Source organism: Dipodomys ordii, unplaced genomic scaffold (assembly GCF_000151885.1).
Source record: "Dipodomys ordii isolate 6190 unplaced genomic scaffold, Dord_2.0 Scaffold35, whole genome shotgun sequence".
Taxonomy (NCBI): domain Eukaryota; kingdom Metazoa; phylum Chordata; class Mammalia; order Rodentia; family Heteromyidae; genus Dipodomys; species Dipodomys ordii.
In genome coordinates this window covers 4785132-4802431 of record NW_012267251.1, presented here as the reverse complement: position 1 = coordinate 4802431, position 17300 = coordinate 4785132, and positions in this window count along the sequence as shown.

Below are 17300 nucleotides of genomic sequence, written 5' to 3'. Positions count from 1 at the left end.
ATACTGTGAGCTTGTGGAAGGCAGTCTCTGGATTTCCTCAAACCTGCCAGTTGTGCTAAATGAGTTGAATGGTGTGCAAACCACAGACCAGAAATAATGGAAGCGCTTTGAAAAAAGAAAAACAATCCTTGCCCAAAGGACTTGAGCTCAGGCAAAGTTTTCACAATCAACAAACATCGAGGCCTTCCTGTGGCTTTGCCAAGAATGCACTGTGCGGTGCTGCTGGGGGGTGGGAGAGGGGGGCAGGGGGGGGAGGGGACTGAGCTGGGGGAGGTGAGCGTTTTCCCAGTCATTCCTGACGTTTGTCTTCTACTGCTGTGATACGACAAGAACGTGGAGAAGTCACATTGTGAGAAGTTTTTTTTATGAAACTTTGTCCCGAAGACCAGCAGCCCGCAAACACACTTCACACTGCCAGGAAACTGAGCCCTGAAGGCCTGCCGGGAAAGGAACCCACACAATACCAACAAACCAACTCAGCTCCAGTGGAGAGCTGAAGTGGAACTCCATGGGGAGGTGGGGGGGGGGTCAGAAGCCAGGGGACAAGCCCAGAGACACCTGAGCTTGGTCCCTGCCTAAATAGTGTGAGGGTCAGGGGTCAAGGGCACAGGACACTGGAGTCCCAGGCATGACAGGTTTAGTAACCCATCATCCAAATTGTCCCCTGCCCCCCAGGGATTCAGGTACACCCATCCCCTGGGGGATGGTGTTTCCTTCCCCCACCATGCACCAGGGTGGCCAAAATGGCCAGACCCCTCTCCCCAAGATTCAGAGCATTGTCCACGCAAAGCTCTCCTAAGGCTGTAGTGTCTGCATTTCCCCTAAGCAGAGCTCTCCCAGCTTACCCTGAGCCAGGCAGCTGCATTCAGTGAACGGCCTCTCTTGCCTCTGGGGTTTTTAGTACTGGGCACAGAATTCCCTCCACCCAGCAAGAGGCACCGGTGGCTGTGAGGAGGCGGTCAGGGGCGGTGGCTGTGAGGAGGCAGTCAGGGGCGAGGTACACTCGGCCTCCTCACCTCTCTACTTGCGCCCTGCCTCTTGACTTTAGCCTGCGAAAGCCTCCAAAGGTGTTCCTCAGCAGGCCCCTGTCCCATCCCATACAAAATGAAGGTGATCATCTAACCATCAAGAAGCTTAAATGCAAGAGGGAGGGAGGTGGGGAGGGAAGGGATAGTGGGAGAATAACAAAGGAGGGGGAACAAGGCTCCACAAGGAATGTACTCATGACCTGACTCATGTAACTCATGTAACTGAGGGTTACCCCTCAGTACAGCCTCCTTACAATAAAATAACATTAACAAAACCAGAAAGTCTAAGTAATGTAATAAGCGTCTCTGTGTGTGCTTGAAATGGATATAAGCCGATTTAAATTGTGACTTTCTTTTTGAGTTACACTCAGGTCCTCTCTCTTGCTAGGCAGATACTCTACCCCTGGAGCGACACCTTGCGTCATCTTTGCTCCGTGTTATTTTCTTGACAGGGTCTTCTTTCTCAGAAGACCACCCAGGCCTGTGATCCGCCTATTTATGCTTTCTGTACTTGCCGAAATGACAGGTGTGCACAATCACACCTAACTTTTTCTGTTGAGATCTCGTGAATTTTTTTTTTTTTTTCTGGGCTGGCCTCCCACACAGCCAGATTGACACCTAACTGATTGAAATGGTATCTTAGGCACTTTTTGCTTGGGCTGGCTTCAAACTGAAATGCACTTGATTTCAGCCTTCCCAAGTCGCTAGGATAACAGGCAGGAGCTACCCTTCCCAGCTTTAACAGTGACCTTTTAACCCTTATGCGAAAGATGATAATTGCTTTACATATCACCATTAAAGGACTGGAGTACTATAAATATGACTGGTATTACTTGTGCTATTCAGCTTCATACCCTCACATGGTGCATGTTAATGATTAGCAGCCTTTTGTTTGAGCTGAGGAAACTTCCTTTAACAGTATTGGTGAAGCAAGACTTGTGGTGATGGATTTCCTTAGCCTTTGCTTTACACAGGGAAAGTGATTTCTCCCTGAAGCCTTTTTAAAACAAAACTCTGCCAACCTAGCACTCTATTCAGAAAGAAAACAAAAAAAAAACCTGTAAGGAACAAAACTTAGAGTCATTTCAGATATAGAAAAGCCAACTAAATTCATTAGCAGCTAAGCCACGCTACAAAAATAAAAAATAAAAAAGATATAAGACCATAACAATGCCTGACAAGAAATGTCCTCATTCCCTTACTGATGTAACATAACCTCTCTGTACAGCATCTTTACAAGAAAATAAAAACTAAAAAATGATACAGGAAGAATTCAGGCAGAAGGAAAATGAGACAACATGGAAATCTAGATCTCACAAAGGAATGAAGAACATTGCCAGTGGAGATTGCAGCGCTCTAGTTTATTCTATGTTGGTAACCTTTCAGAAGGTTCTTTATGTCAAGTTTTGGAATGGGTTCTTTCTAGTTCCTCCTGAGAGCCCAATAGTCCATGGAATGGGGGCCTCTGGTGATGGGCAGATAATGCAGGCCATTTCTGCCAGGGTGAATGTTTCTGTAAGGCAGTGTCACACGAGGGGACAGAAGTGGCTTCATTTCCCACAGGTTGGCCTTGGTATCTGTTTGAAAGAGCAGGCTAGAGATCATCAAAAACTCTGAGCAAGGGAGCTGGTAGGTACACCGGACAGTGAGTCAGTCACTTTTGTCATGATGGGTGTTAAATAGCAGGAGTGACACGTGCAGATCTGGTCATCGGCCCCTCCATATGTGATGTGTACATTTTGACTTGTCAGGCTTGAACTTTTCCGTGGCCCCCAGGGTGGGGAGATTGCCTTTCACACAAGCAGAGATACAATAGAGCTACAAACACACAAGAGCAGTGTGGAGTCCAGTGTGCTTTATGTTACGAATTCAAACCATAAACAACCTATAATTTTCTGATTTTAGGTCAGATTTTCCTCTGCTACTGATTCAGATGTGTAATGGTCTCCTTTCTCTCCTTGTAGAACGATCTGGAAATTTCCTGGTGACTTGTTATCTTTCCTTTTTTTCCTCATCCTCTATCTCTCCTTTTGAGCACATGGGAAACAATACCCATGACTTCTACTGTAACACAAGATAAAGATAAATGCCATCTTTTCTGCTTTATCTTGGAACATCTCCCTACTTACATGATGAAGAAAGCCTAGCTTCCTCCTGAGGAGGACAATGGCTTTACTTCATCCCAAAGAGACACCACTAGCTGGGCCAATCTACTACTTTGCACAAAAGTGAAGAACAGTGACTTATTGCACTGAAAATGCAAAAGTTCTTTGCACATTATCAGGTATGTTTCTAAAATTAGATTGGTAGATCTTTAAGTAATTGAGCCAAGAAGAAAAAGGAGGAGGAGGAGGAGGAGAGGAGAAAAAGAAAAGGATGAGGAGGAAGAGGAGGAGGAGGAAGAGAAGGAGCAGGAGGAGGAGAGGAGAAAAAGAAAAGGAGGAGGAGGAAGAGGAAGAAGAGGGGAAAGAGGGAGGAAAAAGAAGAGGAGGAGGTGTTCAGCGATTGCTCCTCCACCATCTCCCCTTTCACACTATCTCCTTGTCTCCTAGGCTCCTAGTCAGGTGTCCTACATACACAACATAGCCAATTTGTTTTCTGCCCAGGGAAGCTGAGTTTAAGCGAGGTTCATGTGACTTGCCCATGTTAGCAGCAGCATTGAGGTTTGTGCCAACTGTCTGATTCCACAGCCTCTCTGGGCAAAGAAAAACTTTTCAAGCTGGTCCTTTCAGTCTAACAACAGACTTGGAGAGACACAATTTAGTAATTTGTGTAATGACAGTAGAATATAACTGCATTTCCAAAGTTATTTTTCCAATAATATCTAATAAATTATGCATAGTAGCATATCAGATAGAGGTAAATGTTTCTTAGGAAACATAAAATACTTTGCCGTTGACTCACCATTAGCGACTGACTGGAACTAAATGGTTAATAATCATTTAGTAGTTGGAAGCAAATGTCTAATTAGTCAGCTAAAATAGTCCATTAGTTTGTTCTATATGTCAAGCTTACATGAACCTCAAATTCAAAATGACTCTTGAATATTCTCATTAAAATTTTGATGGACATTATTTCATCTGTGTTTTCTCCTGAGAATAAAGAACTCTGTTTCCTTAGTTCTAATTATTAAGTCACTGAACAAAAAGAAAAAATATTAAACAAACATTAAAATGATACTGGGTACATGACTAGCTTTAGGAAATTAGATGTAGGATTGCATCAACATTATAAAAAATCATTGTGGCTATTGCTAGTACCATTGTTAAAATTGAATGCTACTGAAAATTCCAATTTGTTTATAATATGCTACCTAGATTTCTATTTAATAAAAATCAACAAAAGATAGAAGGAAACAGAATTCCATTTACAAAGTACCTTTCAGCAATAATTTTACAGTGTATTCCAAAGTTCTTTTAATACAGATGCCATAACTTGAGAATAAATCCATACCACAGTCCCAATACAAGAGCATATTCTTCATTGGGACTATGCTTAATAATAGATAGTTTTATTTTTCTTGGCAAGGCAAATGATTAGAAATTAATGTGAATGCCCAAATTGTGAAGATTCCTTTAGATGACATATAAAAATGACTTTAAAATTGTTCACAAATGAAAATAGTCATTTCTTAAAAAAATATGATCGAGCAGCTGAATAAAATACCTATTTTTTTCTCATTTGTTATCTAGTTCCATCTCTCTCAGCCATGGTCCAAAGTCGAGCTAATTGTAGTGATTTATTTTGTGGGAGACAGGACAAGAATGAGCATTTTTAGACTGATATCTTAAAATGATTAAAGAATTAGATTTTAGAAAGAAGTTAATAGAGGAAAGGGCTGGCTATGATATGACATTTTCACTGTGAGATTGGCCATAGATACCTTCTTTTGTAGTTGAAATTGAGTTGTGCATCTTAAATATATAGTTTTCACATGTCAATTCTCGGTTGATGGATGAGTTTTAAAGAGAACAAACACAAACAAGGTTGAAAGTCCATTGAACTTGTTGCCTTGAAGATGTAATGGTTGCTATTAGTTCTAAGTCTGCTAACAGTAATGTCCAATCTATTAGCTTCCAGCTTCCATGTAGCCATATAGCCATATTTGTCTAGTCTTGACGTTATTTTAAGAGTGAATCACATATTGACCTTAGCAACATGAAATAGCACAGCATCCTGGCTCTCTCTGCACATGATGCTGGTTGCAAAGACAGCTGGGTTAGATGACACAGCAGAAAAAGGAAAGAAAGATAAAAAGGGGGGAGAAAAAGAGAGAAATACCTCTTCAAGATGAACTTCACTGTGAAAATGAATGTATGTAATAATGTTAACTAAAATACATGGAGGAAGATTTCTAAAATAAAAAGTACATTTGTGAGACCACAGACACTACCCATTTTTATGTGGCAAGATGTGCTAAAGTGTTGCCAGAGAATGTAGCCTAATGGTGCAAACTTCAATAGTAGATAAAAGCATGCCTTGTACCATAGCCTTGCAAAATGGCTTAGTATAAAACCTTTAAGTAATTGTTAAGAGGAAAAGTATTTTTTGATTGCTTAATATTTTCTTGAACTAATGGCTTATGATTTTAGAGTGAATCACTCTATCTTTGCTTAGTTATTTGTAATCGAGATCTTCCTTTTGTGCCTCTAAGACAGTGTTCTTGGAATCCTGAAATCCTGCAGTCTTTTAAGACTTTTCTGTGCATGAGTTCCTCGTGATTGTTATAACAAAGCACCCGGTGGTAGGTGCTTAAAAACAACAGAGATTACTTCCTCCCTGGGAGGAGAATTGACAGAGGTCAGGCAATTTGTAGGGCTGTGCTGCCTCTGAAGGGCCTGACAAGAATCATTCATTTCCCCATGGGTGGTGGCAGCTGTCACTCATCACCCCTTGGTTTGCAGTAGTACCACTGCAATATGTGACCTTCCCTTGGGCTCTTGGTGCTTCTTTCTGAAAGACATGCCATCTCCTATAACTCAATCTTAACCTGATTAAGTTTGCAAACACCACAACACCACATTCACAGTTACTGGAGATCAAGGTAGAACATTCTTTTTTTTTGGGTCTGGTCATGGGGCCTGAACTCTGGGCCTGGGCGCTGTCCCTCACCTCTTCAGCTCAAGGCTAGCTCTCTACCACTTGAGCCACAGCGCCACTTCCAGCTTTTTTTCTTTTTGCTTATGTGGTGCTGAGGAATCAACCCCAGGGCCTCAGGCATGCAAGGAAAGCACTCTACCACTGAGCCACCTTCCCAGCCCTCCTTATTTTTTTGAAAGATACTATTATATTCCTTCTGCTTGAAGAAAATTGTCCAACAGTTCTTACAGATCTGTTAATGATGAATTCCTGGAGGTTATCTATACCAAACTATTTCTTTCACTTTTGAAGGATAGTTTTGCTGGGTATACAATTTGGGGTTTCAGGAACAATCCTCCAACACTTTAAGTACTCTAGTCTTGCTTTTGGGGGTTTCTGATGAGAAGTCTCTCCAGATTTCATTACAACGGGTGATAGCTACAACTGAGCAATTTGCTTGTAGCACATTGCACACTTGCCATCACATCTGATAGCAATAACAGGTTAACTTTAAATGAGGCCCAAATCCAAAGCACTGTAGCAGTTATCTTGCAGGAATCCATTTGGATATAACAGAAAGAAATCAGAAAGATGGACCTGCTGGTTCTCCATCCCCCAATTGGACAGAAGAGACTCAACACCTAACCCATGTCTTTGGATATTGCAGTTGGAATGCACCACATTTGGATGATGAGCTCAAATACAAACCAAATAATTTCTACAGGGAGCAACCTTGAAGGCAATCCAAAGATTACTACAAGTGTTACCGCCTCGCCCTTCAGACTCAATGAAGCTGCAAACATCTTTATCCAGCCTACAGCTGGTTAAATCCTTGAGCAGAAGGGAGACAGTAACCTCCTGAACCCCTAGAATTCTGTGGAGTCTTTTTCCTGCTATGGGGCAACCGTTTATTCAGATTTTCTCACCAAATAAAGCTATGTCACTCCAATGGCACCTATAGAAGGTGTGACCCTAAATAATTTATTTTTAAGATACAGACAGTATGGTTCACTATAAATCAGCGTGCCTGTACAGATGATAAAGTCTATGGAATGAAGTACCATTCCCAAGTAATGATAGATTGCCAACAGTTCACAGCACTGATTGCTTTGCAAAATGGTCTGTATATAAAACAGTGTTCTGGACTTAGACCACATCTTCCGAATATTCCAACATTTAACTACAGACTCCCTGGGGCAAAACTAAAAACCTAAAAAATTATAAGGTTATCGTTCATGTGTTCAGGGCTATCAGTCTCAAAATATACCTATAGGAGAACTACAAAGCATTTCTTCAAGTTACACATATGCGAACCCATATTACAAAAACAAAAATACCCTAACTTCCAAGTAAAGCCATGTTGGGCAAGGAAAGGTGTGCCGCTTCTCTGTAATCCACAGCTTATCATGAAATGCAGCAAATAATACAAACCACAAAGCCAGGCTTATTTAAAAAAAAACAAACTCCTTGCTGTTTGTGACCATGTAAGCCAGAATTTCTGCAGGGCTAACTGATCCAGAAGCCTTCGGATTCTTCTAAGTTCCACACGGCTGTATCTCCCATCCTGGCAATGCTCCTAGAAATGCATGAGTCAAGGAATGAAGGATTTCTGAAGGAAACTCTTTCCCTCCCTTGCTCTCATAACAGTATTAGCAAATAGGTGTAACGTCTTCCATTCCTGTGAGAATCTGCTGGGAGCTCAGAAGACACACAAACAATTTCTAAATGATTCCTTTAACCTCAGAAGAAAGCAGCAGCAAAAGAGCCTATTGTTCCAGCAAGGATGCCAGAGAAGGTAGGAACTCAGTAATTGACTTTCCCCCCAATTCGTTTGATGGATCTCTTCCTCCGACTCTGCAGATGGCTTGCAATCTCATCATTCTTGACAAAGGACAACCATTCTTGACAAAGGACTTCCCGAAAGGAAGTTCAGACTTTCTTTGGTTGGGAGACAGCTGGGAAGATAATTTTTTTTCTATTTACTAGTAGCCTCAGATACCTTCTACTAATCTTCTGGGCAATGCCTCATGGTATGAATCACTAACAGGCTGGATATGCCACCTCCCCCTCCATCTAGCCTGGTGGTTTTTCACTCACGGATGCTCTGTTCCCTTCTTAGAAAATACTGTGCAATGCTCACGAGGAGGCTGGGGTGCAGACCCAGGACAGAGGCTGCCATCTGCCAGCCAAGAGGCCAGGGAGGGCACCGTCTGGACATACCTTCAGCTCATACCTCTAAGCTCAGCACTGTCTGCACTGGATTTCTGTTGTTATAGAGGAAAAAGCAAGGAGGGTGGGGAAGAAGAGGGAGGGAAAGGAAAAGAGAGCCAAGTGGAGGAGAAAAGAAAGAGAGGGAAAGACAGGGAAGAGAGAGAGAAGACAAGGAGGAAGAGACAAGAGAGGAGAGGGAGGGAGGGAGGAAAGGAGAGACAGAGAGGGAGGATGAGAGAGACTGAGAGAAGAGAGGTGAGTGGAAAGAGGAGAGAAGGAGGGAGGGAGGGACAGAGAGAGAGGAGGGAGGCGGGAGAGGGAGGGATAGAGGAAAGAGGGAGGGAGGGACAGAGTTTCATTTGCTTCCTCCTTTAGGTGGCAAAGATCTGACCCCATGCCTAGACCCATCTGAGCAAGACCCGGAGGGGACTGGCAGCAGCATGTCTGTCAGACAAGGCTTCGTCCACGGCACTGAGTCTGTAGATTTCTAACCCTCTTGTGTTCATTCCCTAGTGTTATTTTTGAGTTCTATCAATGTATCTTCTTATTAGATCAATTGTTCATTGTTAAACTTTATCAGAACCCGACACTTGTATATAACATGAAATGGTGACAAGGCTTGTGTTTCTCCTTCAGGGACTCGGTGCCAGGCCTCTCCTGTCCAGCAGGACCCCGAGGCCTGAATGCCAGCCATGCTTCCTGCCCACCTCGGATACCTAGCTGTGCTGTTAAACAAGAATTCAGGGACATCTCTGAATTAGCTTCGAAACTTTGGCTCAAGACCAACATATCTTCCATGGTTTTATTACTATTCATCCTCCCTATTATTTTGAATCAGTTTTGAAAATATCTATATTCTGTCAAGGGATTTATTTCATTTGTGTGTCAAGTGCATTGTCACGCTATCTGTTTGTAACAGTCTCATTGTTTGCTGAATCTTAATGTTTAAAGCCCACCCAGTTCTCTTGTTCAGTTTTGGTTCATGTTAATCTGACCAGAGATTTATCTATTTGATTAGTCACTTGAAATTAATCAATTTGGACTTCATTAAGGTTCACTGCTTCTTTACTGCAACAGCATTATGTTCTGTTCATATCTTTTATCTTCTTCATTTTCTTTGGGTGGGGTTAGCTCATTAGTTTTAATAGTTTTCAGATCTGAACGTTTGTTGATGGGTTGTCTTTTATTTCTGTCTGTTGTCTCAGTTTTATTAACACATGTACAGAGGTGAGATTTTGTTCTATGTTCACATATCTTTTTGTTCTTCACTGGGTATCATATTTTCATTTACTTTAAAAAGATTTTCAGCAGTGCTCTCTGTACCTGTTTGGACTCATTCCACATGCTCTTTCCTTGAGCTCACATTAAAGTCTTATGAGGTCCCCGGCTTCTAGCCTCTGTTGCTCTTTTATGCAATTGGGTCTGTGTTGCATTCTGTCTGGCTCACTCATAGCTTCAGATTTGCTTATTTATTTTCTTCTCTGGCTTTGAGACTTATGTAATTCTAGAACTTTAAGATTTTGGTTCTTTTACTTTCAAGCTGTAAGTCAAAATCCCCCATGTATTTAGTGATCTTTGATTGCCAAATCATTTTTTTCTTTATATGTGGAAATATGGAGGATTGTTTCTTGTGAAGAAAGAGACTTTCATTTGAGTCTACTACATTCTAAAAACCAGCCTCACTTGTGAAATATCTTAGATAGCTCTAAGCTTCTCATTGCAAGATAAAGTGGTAGTAATAAACAAATAAATCCATCCATCCAAGCATCCATCCATCCATCCACCTGTCCATCCATCCACCCACGCATCCATCCATCCATCCACCCATCCATCCATCCATCCATCCATCCATCCATTATCCATCCATCTATCCATTATTTTTAGTAAGGCATGGGTAGCATATGCCACCCAAAAACCTTTTTTTTTTTGGGTCTGGTCGTGGGGCCTGAACTCTGGGCCTGGGCGCTGTACCTCTTCAGTTCAAGGCTAGTGCTCTACCACTTGAGCCACAGCACCACTTCTGGCTTTTTTCTTTTTGCTTATGTGGTGCTGAGGAATCGAACCCAGGGCCTCAGGCATGCAAGGCAAGCGCTCTACCACTGAGCCACCAAAAACATTTTTGCTGTCCATCATTATATTAGGCTTATCATTTACTCAATCTTATTTTTATATCTATATGCATGTATTGTTTTATGGCCTGTGCATTCCAAAGCTAGCTCCGCTGCTGTGGCAATGTTAATGTTCACACCCTCCCCTCCCCATAATTCGTAGTGAAATCTTGAGGACAGGCTCTCGGGCTCTGTTTCTTCATTTCTTCCATATTCATGGATTTATTTCTTTCATATGCAAATGTCAACTTGACTGAGGATAAAAAGTCTTGAGTCACAATTTTTTTTATTTACAAGTTAAAAACATTTCACTCATTTTATCTTATGATTACATGCAAGAAGAGTCTGATGTCATTCAGATTTTTCTTTCTATGGTTTTCCCTGGCTGTTCATAAATGCTTTTTTTCATTTTTTAACTAATTTAAATCCAATTTAACTTAGATTTTTTAAGTTCCAAAAAAAGATGCACCATTTTAATAAGTCATGCATTGCAGAGATAAAGAAAAGACTAGTAAATCTTTATGCATCCTATAAATTTCACCTGCTTGTGCTTGTTTTTCTTCTCTTTAAGCAGAAATGTTTATTGAATCATGACAGACAGACAATGGGGAAAGTATGTATCTACCAGTGAATTAGTTTTATAAGTGTGAATATTGATTCAAGTAGCATATCAAATTCATGTAACATCAGCTTTCCCGAAGGCCTTGTGTGCTTCCCCTATAATTAATGGATCAAGAAAGGTGAAATACTTACCATGTTTAATAATACCTTCTTATTTTACCTACTTATTTATTTTGGAAGTTTTGAACTCAGCTCTTTGTGCTTGCTGGGCTGATGCTCTACCACTTAAGCCACCCCACCAACCGTTAACACTGTTTCATTTCTTTACTTTAGGCTAGTGATGACACGTCTTCCTGGAAAGGTAGTCCAATTAACTGTTACATAAGTCACAATTATACAGGACCCACTAAAGAGACAATCACCAGCACATCAGACGTCCATCTTTCCTATCTGGATTTCAGAAATCAGAATATTCTGCATATTTCTGTAAGTTATAAATAATATATACTATTTATTCTTTCATGGTTTCATTTACTCGACATTATGCAGTCAACTTTCTGTATCCATGCTTTCCACACCAATGCCTTTGGCCTACTACAGATCAAAAGTGTCTGGGGAAAGAGCTGTATCTGTATTGAACATTACATTTTTTCTTGTCATTATTCCCTAAATAACACAGGTAAAAGATGTAAATGCATAACATTTACATTGTATTAAGATTTACAAGTCATGTAGAGATGATTTAATCTATGTTGACCATGTGTGTAAGACACATGCAAATATACTATGTCATTTGATAAAAGGGATCCTCACTATTAGTTTGAGCTGGCTCTGGCATAAACAAGAGCCCTGACAGGCACCAGAGGCTCATGCTTGTAATTTTAGCAACTCAGGACGCTGAGATCTGAGAAATGCAGTTCAAAGCCAGCCTGGATAGGAAAGTCTTCAGTTAAGCATCAAAAATCTAAAGGTGGAGCTATGGTTCATAAGGTAGAGTGCTAGCCTTAAGCAAAATAGCTCAGGGACAGCACCCAGGCCCCTTGAATTCCAGTCCCAGGACCTGCACGCATGTGCGCGCATGCCTGCTCTCTTTCTCTCTCTCTCTCTCTCTCTCACACACACACACACACACAATCCTTAATGTACATCTATTCCCTCAGAGAGAGCTGTCTAAGTTGCTTCAACTTCTCGCTAGCTCAACCATGATGAAATACATTTTTTTGGTACATGGTCTTTATGCATGATTCTGAAGACATTTGGGAATATTTCTGAAGCTGTATTCCTGGTCCAAAAAGTGTATCTATGCCAAATATAACTTTATAGAAATAGATTGCTCTGCAGCATAGCTAGAGCAGTGAACAGAACCTCACAAGAGTTCCTGTATGTTTGTATCTCATTCTTGTATTGACTTACTTTCCCTTAACTACTAATGTATTCTAATATTTCTTCCTATATTTCCTCATTTCCCTTTTTTGTTCCCTTTTTGGCAAAATTCTTGCTCATATTTTCTTTTTGTGAGAAATCACAACTTTTACTTGTTCATACTGTTGATATGACAAATATCTTACAGCATATATAGTTTTATATATTGTGAATCAACCACATCTACACATTAAATATTGGAAATATCAGATTTCTGTGATCTGTTATTGATTTGATAATGTTAACCAGATGTCCTTTGTTAAGAAAAGCCATTGATTTTGTAAGTTTACCTCAAAGAGCTCTTTCACCAATGTTGAGAGTTTGTGTGTTGATCTGGCTCCTCCAGTATTCTTCTTATTCTGTATCAACTTTTCCTAGAATAGATTACGCCCCTTTAATCTATAAGTAAAGGATTTCACATTTGAAAAAGAAGTGTGATTATAGAACCATCTGAGTTCTTAAGATCTTTTTCTGAGTCCTCCTAAAGTTATTATACATGTCTTCTCCCATGATTGTTACTATATATGGTTTGTTTTTACGCTCAGTAATAACAATCATACATGAATTCTATTTCCTGTTTCTATTGCTCATGATGTCTATGTTTAGGTTTCTGAGCAGTTTTAGTCTTTTAAAAACATTCCATCAATTCTTCCAGGACTGTCTTTTGTGTCAAAAAATAAAGAGTATAAATAAGTGTGTGTGTGTGTGTGTGTGTGTGTGTGTGTGTGTTCAGGGCTTTTGTTATTGGTTTATTTTATTTCTCTTTTCCACCTTTCTCTAAGCTCTGTAAACTTATTTTAAATCTCTGGCTGAATATTTTTTTTTCCCTTCTGCCTTCACTAATTTATTTGAACTCAGGAAGATTTCATTAGAAACTATCTTTGGATTCCTGGCTATTCATCTAGTGATTTTGTTAGTCTCTTTTTTTTCTCTCTCGGATCACCGTGCTCCTATTTAAGGGTTTAAATCATGAGTATGTCAGCCACGCTGCTTCTTCCTGGTTCTCCAGGACTTTGAATGGGGCCTACAAATGCGGCTTCAGTAGTTGCTGAAGTCAAGTTGGGGATGAGTATGCGAGATGGTAGCTAGAGTAGAGGAACGTGCCATCATCTCTGATGGCTCCTCTCCCCCAGAGGGACCCCGCTGCGGCCTACCTTCCCCTGGCCCATTGAGCAGGGAGTCTTCAGGATTTCCACAGTCCAACCTGCGTTCCAAGGGTGTCCATGACATACATAGCACATAGTAATTCATCTTCAGCTGTCTTTGACGAGTTGTCATGGAGACGCTTGTGGTGTGGGAACATGTTTGCTTTCTGAAAATACGGCTTGTCCATGGAACTTTGGAGCCTTCCCTCCTTCACTTTCTTTAGCATGCCTGTACCCCATTACACATGCCCTTGGAGGTATCTGAGGCCCCTTTAAAAACACAACTATACTCTTCTTCCTCCACACTACACTCTCTAGAAGTAATACCTTCTTCCAATGTCACCCAATACCTCTGTAAAATTGTGTCTGGAGTTTGTGACTTAGGCTATGGCTATCTCGGGGTTATTGAAGCTGCAGCACTCTCTGTCTTTAAATGCTTTCTTTTGCCTACTGTTAGTACAGAACACATGGATAAAACTACCAAAGGAAGAATGCTCAAACCATGCAGTTGAAAATGAAATACATGGAAACTGGCTAAGCCATTGGTCAGTAAAAGTATTTTCCACTGCTTTTCTTTGAAAGCTGTTACTACGGTGAAATTTTGCAGTTCTCTAAGGAGATCAGATGGTCTGATTATTGTGGTGGGTGTGTAATTGCTGTAGGATGGAAGTCAGGACCCAAACGTGGAATGGTAGTTGATGCCAAAGAGCTGAAAATTAGCATCCAAGCAGCAGTGGAATTTTCTGAGAAAAAATTATATAGTGGTTCCCCTACTTAGATTCATTAGAAGAATCTGGCACTGGGCCACCAATGATGGGCAATTATTCATAGTTCTATTGACATTACCATATTTTATTAGTTGTTTTTTTTCAGGTCCAAGTGTTAGAAGTTCAAGTCATCTTTAGCAAAAAGAATCAACTCTCTCTTTCTCTCTCTCATTCTTTCTTTTCTCTTTCTTTCTTTCTCTCTCTCTATCATTCCTTCTTTCTTTTTTCTTTCTCTTTCTTCCTTTCTTTCTTTCTTCCTTCCTTTTTCTTCCCTCCCTTCCTTTCCTCCCTCCCTCCCTCCCTCCCTCCTTCCTTCCTTCCTTCCTTCCTTCCTTCCTTCCTTCCTTCCTTCTTCCTTCCTTCTCTCTTACCACTAGTTTGTTTTTGAGGCAATCTTGCTTTTCCCCTAGGTTGGCCTTGAACCTCAACCCTTGTTTTGTTGCTTCATGGGTAGCTGACATTTCAGGAGTGCCACACCAAGCCAGGTCATCACACTTCTCTTTTGATTTGACTTCTTGACTTGGTTCTTTCCTAACCCAGGGAGGCTCCCACAGTATTTCCAAGGTGGATCTCTCTGTTTGCACTGGGTCAGGAGTGGAAATTTCTGCTTCTTCCCTATTTGACTCTTCCGGGCTCCCTGATTTCCACATGACTGGTACAAATGACCTGGCTTTTGATGGACTGCTTCAACTTCCCCTTGTAATGAATGCAGCTTCAGCCTGAGTTCGGTTCATCAGTGAGCAGAAATCTTAGCAATGAAGGAAAACGAGAAGAAACAACAGGTAGGACATTTTGGAGAATATTCTTTGATTTACTATAGTCACACCCTTGGTCTTACTTAGTACATACTCTTCTTTAATTGAAGTAGTGATACAATATTTTTGAAATGTTAATTGAAAACAAGCCATGGGGGGAAAAGTCTTATGCCCGTAGAGAATCTGGTAGTTAACGCCTGGGAAAATTATCTCTTCCTGATTTAGGAAGTTATTTGAAATCTTACTTTTGGCTGTGTTAATACCATTTGGCATTGCTGATCCACAGTGCACAACTTGGGCCATTTTTTCCAGGTTCATTAACTTGTAGCCAAAGAAAGAAAACAGGAAGTGCAGACAGTGAACATTGCCTTTAAGTTTATTTCCTAAATTTGTGTCAAAAGGTTAGTGCTAAGAGTCTGAAAAGTCATATATTGTATTTTTTCGTACAAATCAGTATTTCAATATACTTTGTATTGATATTTGAGGAGGAGGGTGTGAACTTCTCCCTTAATGATTGATTTGGTTGTGACCTTTCCAGATTGCTTTTTCCTCTCCAAGTACCTTTGTTTTCTGCAATCAGAGAGCTTGCATGGCTGCACTATAAAGGTTGCCTTGCTCACTCAGGGCTGGCAGCAGATCTCAGTGTGGTCCGTATGCTAACACACACACACACACACACACACACACACACACACACACACACATATTGTTGTGCATTTGAGTATGAGTCAAGATGCTTGTTTTAATGTTAAGTGCCCACACAAACTGTTGCTTCCTGGAGAACACCTATTATGCCTTAAAAATGATCATTTTTATTATTTTCATGGGAGTTCAGAAGGATTACTGATACGTAGATTTATTTTTTTCTCCATTTGAATATGTTTATGCTTTCTTATTTGTTCTTGGGAGTACATACTTTAATTTACCTCTTCAGAGGTAATCAAAGCTTCTCAATCCATTGTGTGAAATTTGGAAAACAATTAAATTCATTAGGTACTGAACAACAAAGATGAACTTAAGAACAAGTCTTCTAAAAAGGCAGATACCTACAGTTTGATAGACACATAAAACACAATACTGAATTATGAAGGAAGCAACATTTTAATATATGTTTAATATATGTTGATGCATTTAATATATATTGATGCATTCACACATGTGATCTCTCCCTAAATAAAAGCTGTATTTCACTTTGCAGACAGAGAAACTGAAGCATGGTGGGAAAGTTTTCTGAGGTCAAGTAGTTAACACCTTCCACTTTGGGCATTTTAATCCATACAGTGCAGGTTCAGAAGTGTATACGTGGTCACAGAATACGTTTGCTTCTCAGCTAGTTTGAAATGAGGCTGGGTAAGCAGTCAATGCAGTCAAGCCTGGGAGTGAGAGATGGCAAGAGGTAGGGTGCGTTTTAAATGACCTGTACCTGCTTCGGGTATCCAGAGCCTAATTGTTAGTGTTGTATTCACCCATGTATAAGTCATTCATCATCTGTTATTGCCAAGTGTATTGAAGATGGCAAAGAAGTGGTATGAGCTGCACCTTTGAACAGGGGTAACTTCATCCTCTATGAACAAATAAACACTAATAATGCAAGAATGGGAAGAATCAGGAGGATAGCTGGAATTTTCCCAACCTGATAACCTGGTAGGAGTTTTACACACACACACACACACACACACACACACACACAATCCTTAATGTACATCTATTCCCTCAGAGAGAGCTGTCTAAGTTGCTTCAACTTCTCGCTAGCTCAACCATGATGAAATACATTTTTTTGGTACATGGTCTTTATGCATGATTCTGAAGACATTTGGGAATATTTCTGAAGCTGTATTCCTGGTCCAAAAAGTGTATCTATGCCAAATATAACTTTATAGAAATAGATTGCTCTGCAGCATAGCTAGAGCAGTGAACAGAACCTCACAAGAGTTCCTGTATGTTTGTATCTCATTCTTGTATTGACTTACTTTCCCTTAACTACTAATGTATTCTAATATTTCTTCCTATATTTCCTCATTTCCCTTTTTTGTTCCCTTTTTGGCAAAATTCTTGCTCATATTTTCTTTTTGTGAGAAATCACAACTTTTACTTGTTCATACTGTTGATATGACAAATATCTTACAGCATATATAGTTTTATATATTGTGAATCAACCACATCTACACATTAAATATTGGAAATATCAGATTTCTGTGATCTGTTATTGATTTGATAACGTTAA